General features: G+C 38.4%; 1 long non-coding RNA gene across 1 annotated transcript; it reads right to left on the reverse strand.

Moving 5' to 3' along the window:
* Positions 1-7,727: 7,727 nt before the first annotated feature.
* On the reverse strand, positions 7,728-11,046 carry LOC144589135 (uncharacterized). Its single transcript, XR_013545040.1, has 2 exons — positions 10,956-11,046; positions 7,728-9,139 (listed from the first exon to the last, which is right to left on the reverse strand). It is a non-coding gene; the product is annotated as an uncharacterized LOC144589135 (long non-coding RNA).
* Positions 11,047-11,351: the final 305 nt, after the last annotated feature.

Here is an 11,351-nt window from a genome sequence, read left to right on the forward strand (position 1 = left end):
GTTGTTGTCGTCGTCGTCGTCGTCATCGTTGTTGTTGTTATAAAACACCAGACGCAGTCAATCAAAACTATAAAAACCTTGACTGGTATTATACAATAGATACAAGTTCCCAAAGCCCCGATGACTACGGGGACCACTGACGTGTGTTTCATCCACAAGTGAGATGTTTCGATTTCCAGGCCTCTGTACTTTGTTAGTTTTTCCAACTCTTTATTTTCAACTGTGGCATCTCCTGGAATTGCAATGTCAATGATCCAGACATTTCTTCATTCTATTACTACTATGTCTGGTGTGTTATGTTCAAGGTGTCTATCAGATTGGATCTGGAAATCCCACAGGATCTTGACTTCCTTATTTTCTGACACCTTCTCTACCTGATGTTCCTATAGGTTTTTGGAGGCTGGCGAGTTATATCATTCTTCTTATTATTCTTAAAGTGTCACCAAATTGAGTATGGCTGAGCTCTTGGGAGGCATAACATGCATTTGCATTGTAAAATCATTCTCTGCTTTTTCTACTTGTAATCCAAAACACATTTACTTGGAAGTAAGTCCCATTGAATGTAATGAGATCCACTTTCTTACATGGAATAAGGCCATAACATTCTCCCAGTTCAAAGCCTCTATAATGTGTTAGCAAGCAATGTTGTGGAGCTATGTGTGTGCTTGCATCTGCATGCTTGCACACAGATGTGTAAGCCAAAGCGTATTTTCTAATCAATGACAGTGAAAATCCATCTCTAACAAAATGGGCAGATATAATTGCCAGGCACATGCTTAGATGTATGTGATTGATACAAGCAGAATGAAAGGTAGGGAGGTGGAAATTATAATGATCTATAAAGATCTGGATGGAAGAGAAGAAACAAAAAAAGGCAAAGAATCGTTTTAATATGATTAATATTGCAGCAAAAAGGGAAAGAAAGGAAGGAGATGAGAGGTTTTTCCCCCCTTCTCCCTGTTATAACACTCTGTTCTCCTGCAATTCTGCTTAGCAGGAAAAGCCTTCCAGCTGAGGGCTATGAAACAGTTATCACTGTTAGGTGATTAAGTTACTAATCCTTCAGGGAGAAGACATTTAGAGGCCCATATTAAAGGAGAGTGAGGCAAAATTACATTCCTTTTCAATTTAGTTTAGCAATTCTAGTGATTTAGTTAAATGAAAAGCAATTGTTCCAATTAATAGTATTGAATGTTATTCATCAAAAGTGTCAAAACAGCTGTGTTGGTGCATTAGTAACCTATTCTCTTGTCAGAGATATGGATAATTCCCCAGGACTGAAACAGGAAAATGGCATAGCATTCAGGAGCCTTTAGAAACAACTGCAGAAAGCATTTTTCCCTCTACACAGATTTTATGGCGATTCAATTCAATTATTTGGTATCATTTCAAAAGTATCAGAGTCAGATGAGCATTCTGAAGCAGAATGTGAAGTCTCTGAATATGAAGAACAGTCATCTTTTTTCTTTGCCATGATCAGTGAAATTACTACTTTTTAAAAGAGGGAGATAGAGTGTGTTCAGAAAACACTAAAGTTTGCATTAATAAATATATTTGTGTGTTTAGTCTGAATATTTGTAACAATACAATGAGGAAACAGATCTGGGTGGTGAAATGACTTTTGTATGAATCCTGATTTGGATCTGTGGATATGCAAAATATGCATTTCCATCCAACAAGAAGTTTGAAATTCTATTGTATTTAATTACTTCTGTGCACTCATTTTGCCTTGTTTTAACTCCTGGCAACAGTATATACACACATACATGCAAATATAAACATTAGTGCTTGGAAATAACTAGTTCCAAATAAACAGTTACTGTTATGTTCCATCATGTCAATTTCAATTTATGACAGCCTTATGAATTAGTGACCGCCAAATGGCTTTCCCATTAACAGCCTTGCTTAGGTCGTCTAAATTAAAGGCCATGTTTGCTTTAATCCATCTCATGTTAAGTCTTCTTCTTTTTCCTACTTCTTTCCATTTTTTTCTCTTTAACTTTATTGGTTTTCCCCCCCAGTAAGTCTTGTCTTCTCATGATCTCCAAAGCACATTTGCTTAACTCTGTTCATTTTGGCTTCTAGTGAGAATGTAGGCTCTGTAAAGTTTTCCTCCGACACCACATTTCAAGAGAACCAAGCTATTTTTTCCCCTTATCACCTTCTTCCCATTATTCACATCCATAAACAGTAATTAGGAAAACCACAGTATGCATGATGTTGACCTCAGTATCCAGCAACACATCCTTGCCCTTAAGGTTCTTCTCTATTTCCATATAGGAATAGATATTTCCCTTAACTTCTACTTTGATCCTTTAACATCACCTTTTTATGGAATTTTAGGGGCAATAGAAGAATCCAGCAGAATTTTTAAGCTGCTAAACTACATGACCTGCAAGTCTACAAATTAATCCTCAGATTAGCTAACAGTTTTTTATGTCTGTCTGTCATGGCTCATCCCCATTCATTTTCCTGGTTTTGAATAGCTCCTTCTGTAATGTACTAAACAAAATTTGGCCAGGCATAAGTAGCAGTTTTTTGCATACAGATCAAGCGAGCAGCTCAGCAACCTATCATGCATGATCCTTGCCACTTTCTTTTGGACAGGACGTGTAAGTTGTGGCAGATGCTTCAGTGGCTCTTCTTGGAGAATCAATCCATCACATTGAGTGATTAAGGAGGTAAGAGGAAAAGTTCGGATGTAACCCCTGAATACAATGGGGTAATAAAACACAATGGTGCTGATAGCCTGGGAATATGACACTCAAGCATGAGACAGGCCTTTCTATTTTGGGAAATGGAGACTAGTCTGAACATGGCTGGGGGCATCCTGCAGCTCATTAATCTGTATGGGAATGACAAGAGACAGGATAAAAGGTCTGATAAGGCTTTCCTGCAGCCTTTTCCTCGCAGAACACTGGCCGTGCAGCCAACGCAGATAACTCTACTCAATAAGGCTTTATTACATTTCCTCCCGGGGCTTATAATTGCTGTCTCTGTGTGGGTGATACTATCATCTTCCTCTCCTTTCAAATTTCCATGGCCTTTTAAATGAGAGTTTACAAAGCCCCTGTCTTTTTGAACTCTATTGTTGTGAAGGTTCCCCCCTCCCTCCTGAGCCAGTCAACGAGTGGGGGAAAAATCTTCAATATATATATAAACATATGGAAGTTGAAGGATGCGGGAAAATAATCTCAGCTGCCCATATCTTGGTAGAGTCATTTTTGAATGAGATTTACACGGGGTTATGGAGTTGCCTTCATGACTGCCCAGGTTAATGGACAGGCAGGGGCAACGACCACAGTTTACTCCACGTAGAGTCATGGTAGTGTTTTGTGTATAACATTACTTCGGAGGATTATGAACTTACTTTCACAATTTGTTGAAATGAATATTTCTTCCCTCGTACAAGCAAGTCACTTTGCTTGGTGTTGCTTGTTTTGGGTGGAGGAGAATGTACCTGATGGTCAGTCAGAATCTTATTAATTATGCCAACCACCATCACCCAATTAGTATAAATCTCAGCAGCAAAGTATTGCAAGTTAAATCACTATGGGCATTTCTATTGTCTGCTGAATTAAGCAACTCAGTGTGCTATAACAACAAAAAACAATGCTAACTTCTTAACTTGTGCCAATTTGCCATTGAGATGTATGCCATTTGAGCTATATAGTGTAAAATGTAACAGGATTCCAGCTGGTATTTGCCTTAATAGTTTGGGGTACCTTGATTTTTCTCCCCCATATTTTTCCTTTTTTAAGAAAAAAACTTGTAGCTCCAGAGCTATAAAATGTTACTGGCTACTGCTGGAAATGCAACTTTCTGGATTCCAGGAACACTTCACACAATGGTAAAGCATCACTCCCCTAGTCTGGTACAGTCATACTATATAGCTGTCAACATACAGAGTTTCCTATTGTTCTGAACAACGAAGAAACTATTGTAAGTTAGAAACAGAAGAAAAAGATGTGGTAGCTGTACACAAATGTTTCTATGAACTTCCCAACCTTGTTTGAGGGGTAGAGAAATTGGGGGAGACCATTTCCTGAAGTTTCTCCAGGGGAAGGACTGATTTTCCACATTTTTTTTTCAGAGATGGGGCACACTGTTATCTGTGATTGTAGCACAGCTGTTTGTCTATTTTTATTTTATTTTTAGTTTTTTGCCTTGCCCCTGCAGGTGACAACAGAGGTTCTTCAGAAGGATTCTATAAGAATTTCAATTTAGTTCATTTTTTTCCAGAAGTATTAACATTCACAATTGTTTTCATATTCGGGATGGAATAAACTTGAAATCTTTTTTTAAAAAAACTGATAATGGGAATTGACTGCATCAACAGTTTTGTCTGTCCAGGCTCAGGACTTTGAGTGTTTCAATAATATAAGTTAGAGTTTGGGCTCTTATGTTATCATATTAATATTCCCATTAAGGCTATCATTTCTTAATTCCAAAAGCCTCCTCATCTATCTATCTGTCTGTCTGTCTGTCTGTCTGTCTGTCTGTCTGTTACAAGTCTGATACAATTTTATGTCACTTTCTTTTTAAAGAACTTCCAAAAATTTGCAAGCCTCTTCATATTTCAGGTAGAAAATCTAAAAAAATTCCCATGCCTAGTTCATGCAGTCATCCTGTGATGGCAGTTTATTCCTGACACTCTTTTCAAATTGAATAAGAGTATCATTCGAGGAAAAACTTTTTAAAAAACCAGGAGGATTTGGAAGGAAAGAATAAAATTAGATCACTAACAGTTATATTGCAAACAATGTTGCTACATTATAAATAAGGCCACAAGAATGCATTATTTATATCTTTCATATATTGCACTTGCGTATAAGTTAAGTTAGCCTTTTGTTTTCTGAAGTGGCATGTTGCCAGGAGTAATAAAAAGGGAGGGGCAAGCAAATGATTAAAATTATATGCAGATACTTGGAAGTCAACAGGCTAGGGAGGAAAAACAGCATCTTAACAGCAAAGCCTTCATACCTGAAAAACCTAAAGTCCTCCCATCTTTACTGGCCTATAATTTAGCAGGATATCTGTATAACCCTCACACCAATGACTCCCTACCAGAGAGCAAATATATTCTGAGGCTTTGCATACATTACCTTCCCCATCCTGGAATAAAGACGGGAGACAAGTATTATGGGTTAAAACACGGGCCACACTTTATTGATCATAATTCAGTCTTGCCATCCTTTAGCAAAGGGAGACTCTGCCTAGACATTAGAAAGTGTTCTGATGCATCTACGAAAACTGGATGAAGACCACCAACCCAAACGCTTAATATCCTCCAAGCTATAACTCAGGGCTGCCGCAGTGGAAGCTGCACCAATTTTCAATGAGTGTGTGCCAAACCTCATTCCTTGCACACCGGCGCTATCCAGTGCTACATCTGTCAATTTCCAGAATTGATACTTCGTCAATGGGGAATTATCCTTATGTTTAAAGAAATAGCCTTGGTCCTGTCCCCTAACCTCCAAATATGCTATTGTGGCTTTCACAGGGCAGATGCTGTCCATTCTAATTTATTCCACTTTACTAATTACTTATTATGAATAAGTACTTATTATTTATTATTAATTAATTATTATGAATTAATTAGTAAAGTGGAATAAATTAGAATAATTATAAATAATGCTAATTTATTCCACTTTACTAATCACTTATTATGAATTAATTAATATACTATTAAAATTATTATAAGATTATATATATATATATATATTAATATCTTTATTTATTTTATTTTAGTTATTATTATCAGAAGTAATATTTATTAATTTTATTATTTATTTATTTATTTTTATATGTTTTTATTTAAATTCTTATTTTTTGTTTTTGTATTTTTTGTATTTTTAATAAAACAACACAGGCCTGCTATATCTGCGAGGCCAAGTAAAGTAGTGCCCTTGCTGCCGAACCAGCCCTCAAACCAATCCAGCCGTTGAAGAAGGGAAGGGATAGAGTGACGAATCCAAAAATAAAGCAAACGCTTGCTGCCCGGAAGCCAAGCGGCACCTCCGCGCGCCCAACAGCTGAGCTCAAAGGCCGACGCCTTGCATCTGCCATTATGAGCCCATCCAAACCTGAGGCAAGCCCTAGGACCCACTACGGATCAGCTGGCACCTCTACCGGACCTGTCTTAAGCTAAGCCTTAATTTGCTTTCTTCTTCTTTTTTTAATAAATGCTCTCAAGCCCTATTCGCACCGGAGCGCAGCCGGCATAGGCCACACCACCACTGCCACTCCCCCCGCACTTCTTTTGTCTTTGCTGCGATAGTTAATGACAGAATTAATTAACCCAACTTATAATAATAATAATAATAATAATAATAATAATAATAATAATAATAATAATAATAATAATAATAATAATAATAATAATAATAATAATAATAATAATAATAATAGCGATGGCGATGGCGATGGCGATGGCGATGACGATGATGATGATGATGATGATGATGATGATGATGATGATGATGATGATGATGATGTCAGCAATAAAACCCCGGGAGGGAGGTGATGCTACCCTCCCTTCCTCTTGGACGCTGTTCGCTGAAGGCGTTGATCCGTGACGCAGCTGTTTGGAAACCAAACAGCAGAGCTCTCTCCTTCACCATTGCCAGAAAAGGAAAAGGGGGGACAGAGAGGGGAATGTCCCTTAAATAACCTAGTGTTTCCCCCTCTCGCCCAACTGCTCTCGTGAGACCTAGGGTCTCGCATTATCCAGGGAGGGAGGCAAAGGCAAGCCGTGCTGTCAAAGCTTTGTCTCAGCAGCGGCTCCAGCGTTCTCATCACAATGTGTACTTTAGATGGCAAAAATCTTTCAACCATGAAAAAATGTTGTCGAACTTTGTCAAAAATAAAAAGAGGCAGGTAGCGTTTAGACAATGAGAAAGAGTTGTCTGTATTATTTTGCCTTCTTTCAGGTTGAACTAAAGGATAATTCACAACACTAGTTGCAAGAGACTTGTTTTTCTTCTCTCCACTGCATGTTAAAAAGATTGTCTAAGCCATTCAATAATTCTTATGTCCCAGTGTAAAAAGTTGCAAGTTGCAGTGTAAAAAAGCTGATTATGACCAATTAGAGATTTGACAACTTTGCAAAGGCAAAGAAGTGTACCTTCATGAAAGAATTCAGGATGTGCTGACTGGGAAATTCTGGAAAGTGTCATCCGAGGAAGTAACTTTTCTAAGCTCTGAGAAAGAGTATGTGGTATAGCCTTCACGAGATTGCCAGTTTGGAATTCAGATGCAGCATTTCTGAATGCTCTCTCCAGTTAAGTATATGGAAATCCAGCATGTCTATATTGCCATATAAAATATATAGTTGATGTAATATTGGGGTCTTGGTGTTAAATGCAAAGCTTTCATGGATGGGGACTTTCTGAGCTGGACAAACATTCACATTAGTGATGATATCATTATCATCATCATCATCATCTTAGAACTACAGAGCTGAAAGAGATCCTATGGATCATTGAGTCCAGCCACTGTCAAGGAATAATGGGGAATCAAACTCCTAACCTCTACAATCCAATCATTCTTTTGGTAATGAGTTAATTCAGGTCATGCCCAGGCCTTGATGTTGTGCCATGAGAGCCATCCCAAGACAACTGGGTGCCCAAGACAAAGGACACAATAGCTCCTGTCATTCCATGTTCAAAAGCTGACTGGACAGGCAGAACAACACTGGTAATGGGACAAGGTTCTCTTTAGGGGAGGCAGGAAAAACCTGTATAGCATATACTGCCTATGGGACAGAGGAAAAGGCAGGAGGTACAAGAGGAGGGGGAAAATAGGCAATTGTCATGGCTGCCCCTAGCACCAACAAGTCTTCAGCAGTTGTCTCACTGCTTTCCTTGTATCTCTGCTTTCATTTGGAGCTTTTCTATCTCCTAAATCCAGCTCTTCTACAAGCACACATATATCGGTCATTGATGGAATATAGCTGCAAGCCTCCAGACTGCATTGGCCCAGGTTCCATAGTCAGGTGCTGGTTAAGTGATTTCCTGCAAGTATGAATAGGATGCCAGAGCCTAAGCAGCACAAGCTGACTTTACATCTATTTTCCAGACGTAGTTTATGTTGTCCCCGTACAGGAAAGCAAGGAGGCACATTGCCAGACGCCCAATATATGTTTGCAAGCCTTTGCATTGTTACTCTCTATATTTACACAGATGCTGTTTTCCCTCTTTGTGTGCAGTGAAATGAGCAGAAGAAGGAATACTTAAAGGAATGGAGCAAAGACAGAGACAAACTGGAGAACACTAAACAAACACTTCCCAGGCACACACTGCACTGTTTACTTCTGAGTCAATCTTGACCCAGATTGATCCCACAGTCATGAAAAGATCCCATACAAACTTGGAAAAGATTCAAATGCTACTTGTATTCTAAACTGTTTTTACATTAGAGGATGACCAGACAGACTTGGAGCAGAAGATACACCACAAAAATCTAAACTTATGCTGGGAATGAGCAATATTTACATTTACAAATTCAATGTTGTTGTTTTCCTTTAGGTTTGAGCTAACATGCTTTTTTAGCATCTCTAATCATATGTTCCAGTAGGAACTGAGGTGCCTAGTTATAGTGCATCTGCACCATAAAGTTATAGCAGTTCGATTCCGCTGTAATTTTCATGGCACCATCTTACAGAATACTAGGATGTATAATTTGGTGAGCAACATGGAATCCTTGGTTGGAGGGCTATTGTACATGCTCTGAACTTCAGCCAAGAATTCTAAATACCCTCCCAAACTACAAATCCCAGGTTTCCATAGGACGAAACCGTGAAAGTTGCAAAGAAATAAATGCCTATAAATATATTTCTTGGCCAAAATAGCAGTATCGAGAGAGAGAGAGAGAAAAGATCAAATCTGCAGTGTTCTATCACAGCACACAACACCAAGGTCTACAGCAGTTCAAAATGGAACCCAATCCATCTCTAGCTTTTACAAAGACATTGCCGTTCAGGTGGACTGCACCTTTTCCCCACCAATTGTCTGCCTTCTTCTTCCCCACTTTCCATATTTACTTACCATGTGCTACTCCATTGACCCCTATCATTTCTTTTTCTTTTTTACTCCTGTTTTCTGTTTGCACATTTGAATGTGTGTTTTCTTTTTTAAACCTGTAACAAAAATCACAGCTGCAAAGCTTTATATAAACATAGTCTTTAAAGATTAAAAAGGGGGTGGCAGCAGGTTATCAATTTTGCGTGTGTGACATCACACCCAGCGTCCAACACAGCCATAGCAATGGTGTGCACATCCACCCAGACTGAATTAAAAAGAATACAACACAACACCTTGAGCATGAGTTGCCAGTGGAATCACACCTGTTTGCAGATAACTGACAGTAAACATCCTGTCTGTGGTTTATTGCAAAGGGGTAGCCTCAGCCCTAATCATTCTGTATGCATTATGTCACCATTTTGGTTTGGGTAAATAAGATTCAGGTAGACTTTGCTATCTGAAATAAAGGACAAGCTAGCAACTACACACTCCCCTACACATACAAATATTCAACTCTATTGACAGCTGAAACTTACTTTATCACAGCCAATGGGGTAGGGTCTCCACTACTCCTGAGTACAACTGGCTTGTTTAACAGGTGAAGGACAGACTGTATGGCATGCACAACTTTGTCTTCTAAGACAAATGGATTATCAGGACGCTCAAGAGACACAACTGGGAGGGACTACCACTGTTACTCCAGCATCAGGTGGTTACTGCTACTGCTAAACATGGAGACTTCATGTTTTCTTTTACAGTATGACTCCAAGCCATAAGTGATAAAGACATTCCAGCTGAATAACAATAATGTTTTTAACTAAACTGTATCCAGATCAGTTTGCAATACATTGTAAAGCATTAATAAAAATGGGTAGCCACAAATATTAAGCAGAGAGAGCAAATGAAACATAAATAATAAACATAAATGGTAGCAGTAGAGCATTCGTGGAAATAAACATTATAAGAGTCATTGAAGAAACAAAAATATCTGAATTTATAAATATTGTAAAGCTCAGGAAAAATAGAAGGAAAGCCCCTAAATAGGACCCTGCCACTGAAAACACCCTATTGACCTCACTCAATAGGATATCCTGGGAAGTCCATCAACATAGGTCTTAAATCTAGCTGATGTTGCTATAGGACTAATTGGTACTGAATCATGTGTAGCTAAATAAGACATTCCTTTTGCTTAAAAAATCTGGAATGATGAATTATTGCTCAATTGGGGGGTGAAATACAGATATTTTTCATCACTGTGCTACACAACATTCCACCATGAATATCCACAAGCTTTCTAAAAAAATTTCTTTAACATATAAGTGTTAGCAAGTATACTGATTGGTATACCTTCAAACAAAAGGGAAAGCATGAAGAGTACAAAGAACAGCTAATATTCATGCATTGTAACAGGTTGTTAAATATTGCTATTTGAGATGGAAAAGATAAATTTCAAAGTGCTACAGCAAGTCTCAGAACCCCATTAATAGAAATTAGAAGGAAATCTAATAGGAAAAGACAGAGAGAACATTCTCCCTATTGGTCCCTAGAGGAAACATGTAGACTGCAAAATGACACTTTATCTCTTCCAGTCCTCGTGAGTCCAATAGTCCTAGCACTCACACTGCAAATAATAATAATAAATATGATCTGAAGTGACTCAAGCTATTCTGGTCTTAATAAATGGGCTGAAATAGTGGCACATTCTGATACAGAGAGCATCTTTTCAATAAAAGGGAATAGGGTTGTTAATAATGTTAATGGAGTATCATACAGCTTCTTGTGCCGAGAGGCTCATACAGCCTATCATGCAGTTTTATTATTCTTTAATAACTATTCTGCTGTGCTTCTGTTGCTTGATTCTCCTACCCGCCTGAATGTATAGCCTCTTCTAATGCTATATTCTGCCATATGTTGGCTCCATGTTGAAAATACCTTGGGAGCTTTACAAAACTCTCCCTATCTTCTGATGAGTTTTCTCCCCCTTTTTCTTGATATGGAGGCTGGTTGTACAGCAGGCATCTGTATGAAAACACAGCACACAATTATTGTAAGAAAGTTGTGTCAACATTTTATTTTGGGTTCAGAGCAGTAAGCAGGAGGACCAGATTCAGGTAGCCTTAGCTGTCTGGAACAAAGGCATCCATACCACTCATTACACATACAGATGTTCAGCTCTATTGACAGCTTAATCTTATGCAGCCAATGGGATAGGATCCATCCTCACCCCTGAGTACAACTGGCTATTTTAGCAGGTGCAGGACAGACTGTGTGTCATGCACAGCTTTGTCTTCCAAGAGACAAGAGTAATCAGGAAACTCAGGAGATGTA

The sequence above is a fragment of the Pogona vitticeps genome, chromosome 4 (assembly GCF_051106095.1).
Source record: "Pogona vitticeps strain Pit_001003342236 chromosome 4, PviZW2.1, whole genome shotgun sequence".
Lineage (NCBI taxonomy): Eukaryota > Metazoa > Chordata > Lepidosauria > Squamata > Agamidae > Pogona > Pogona vitticeps.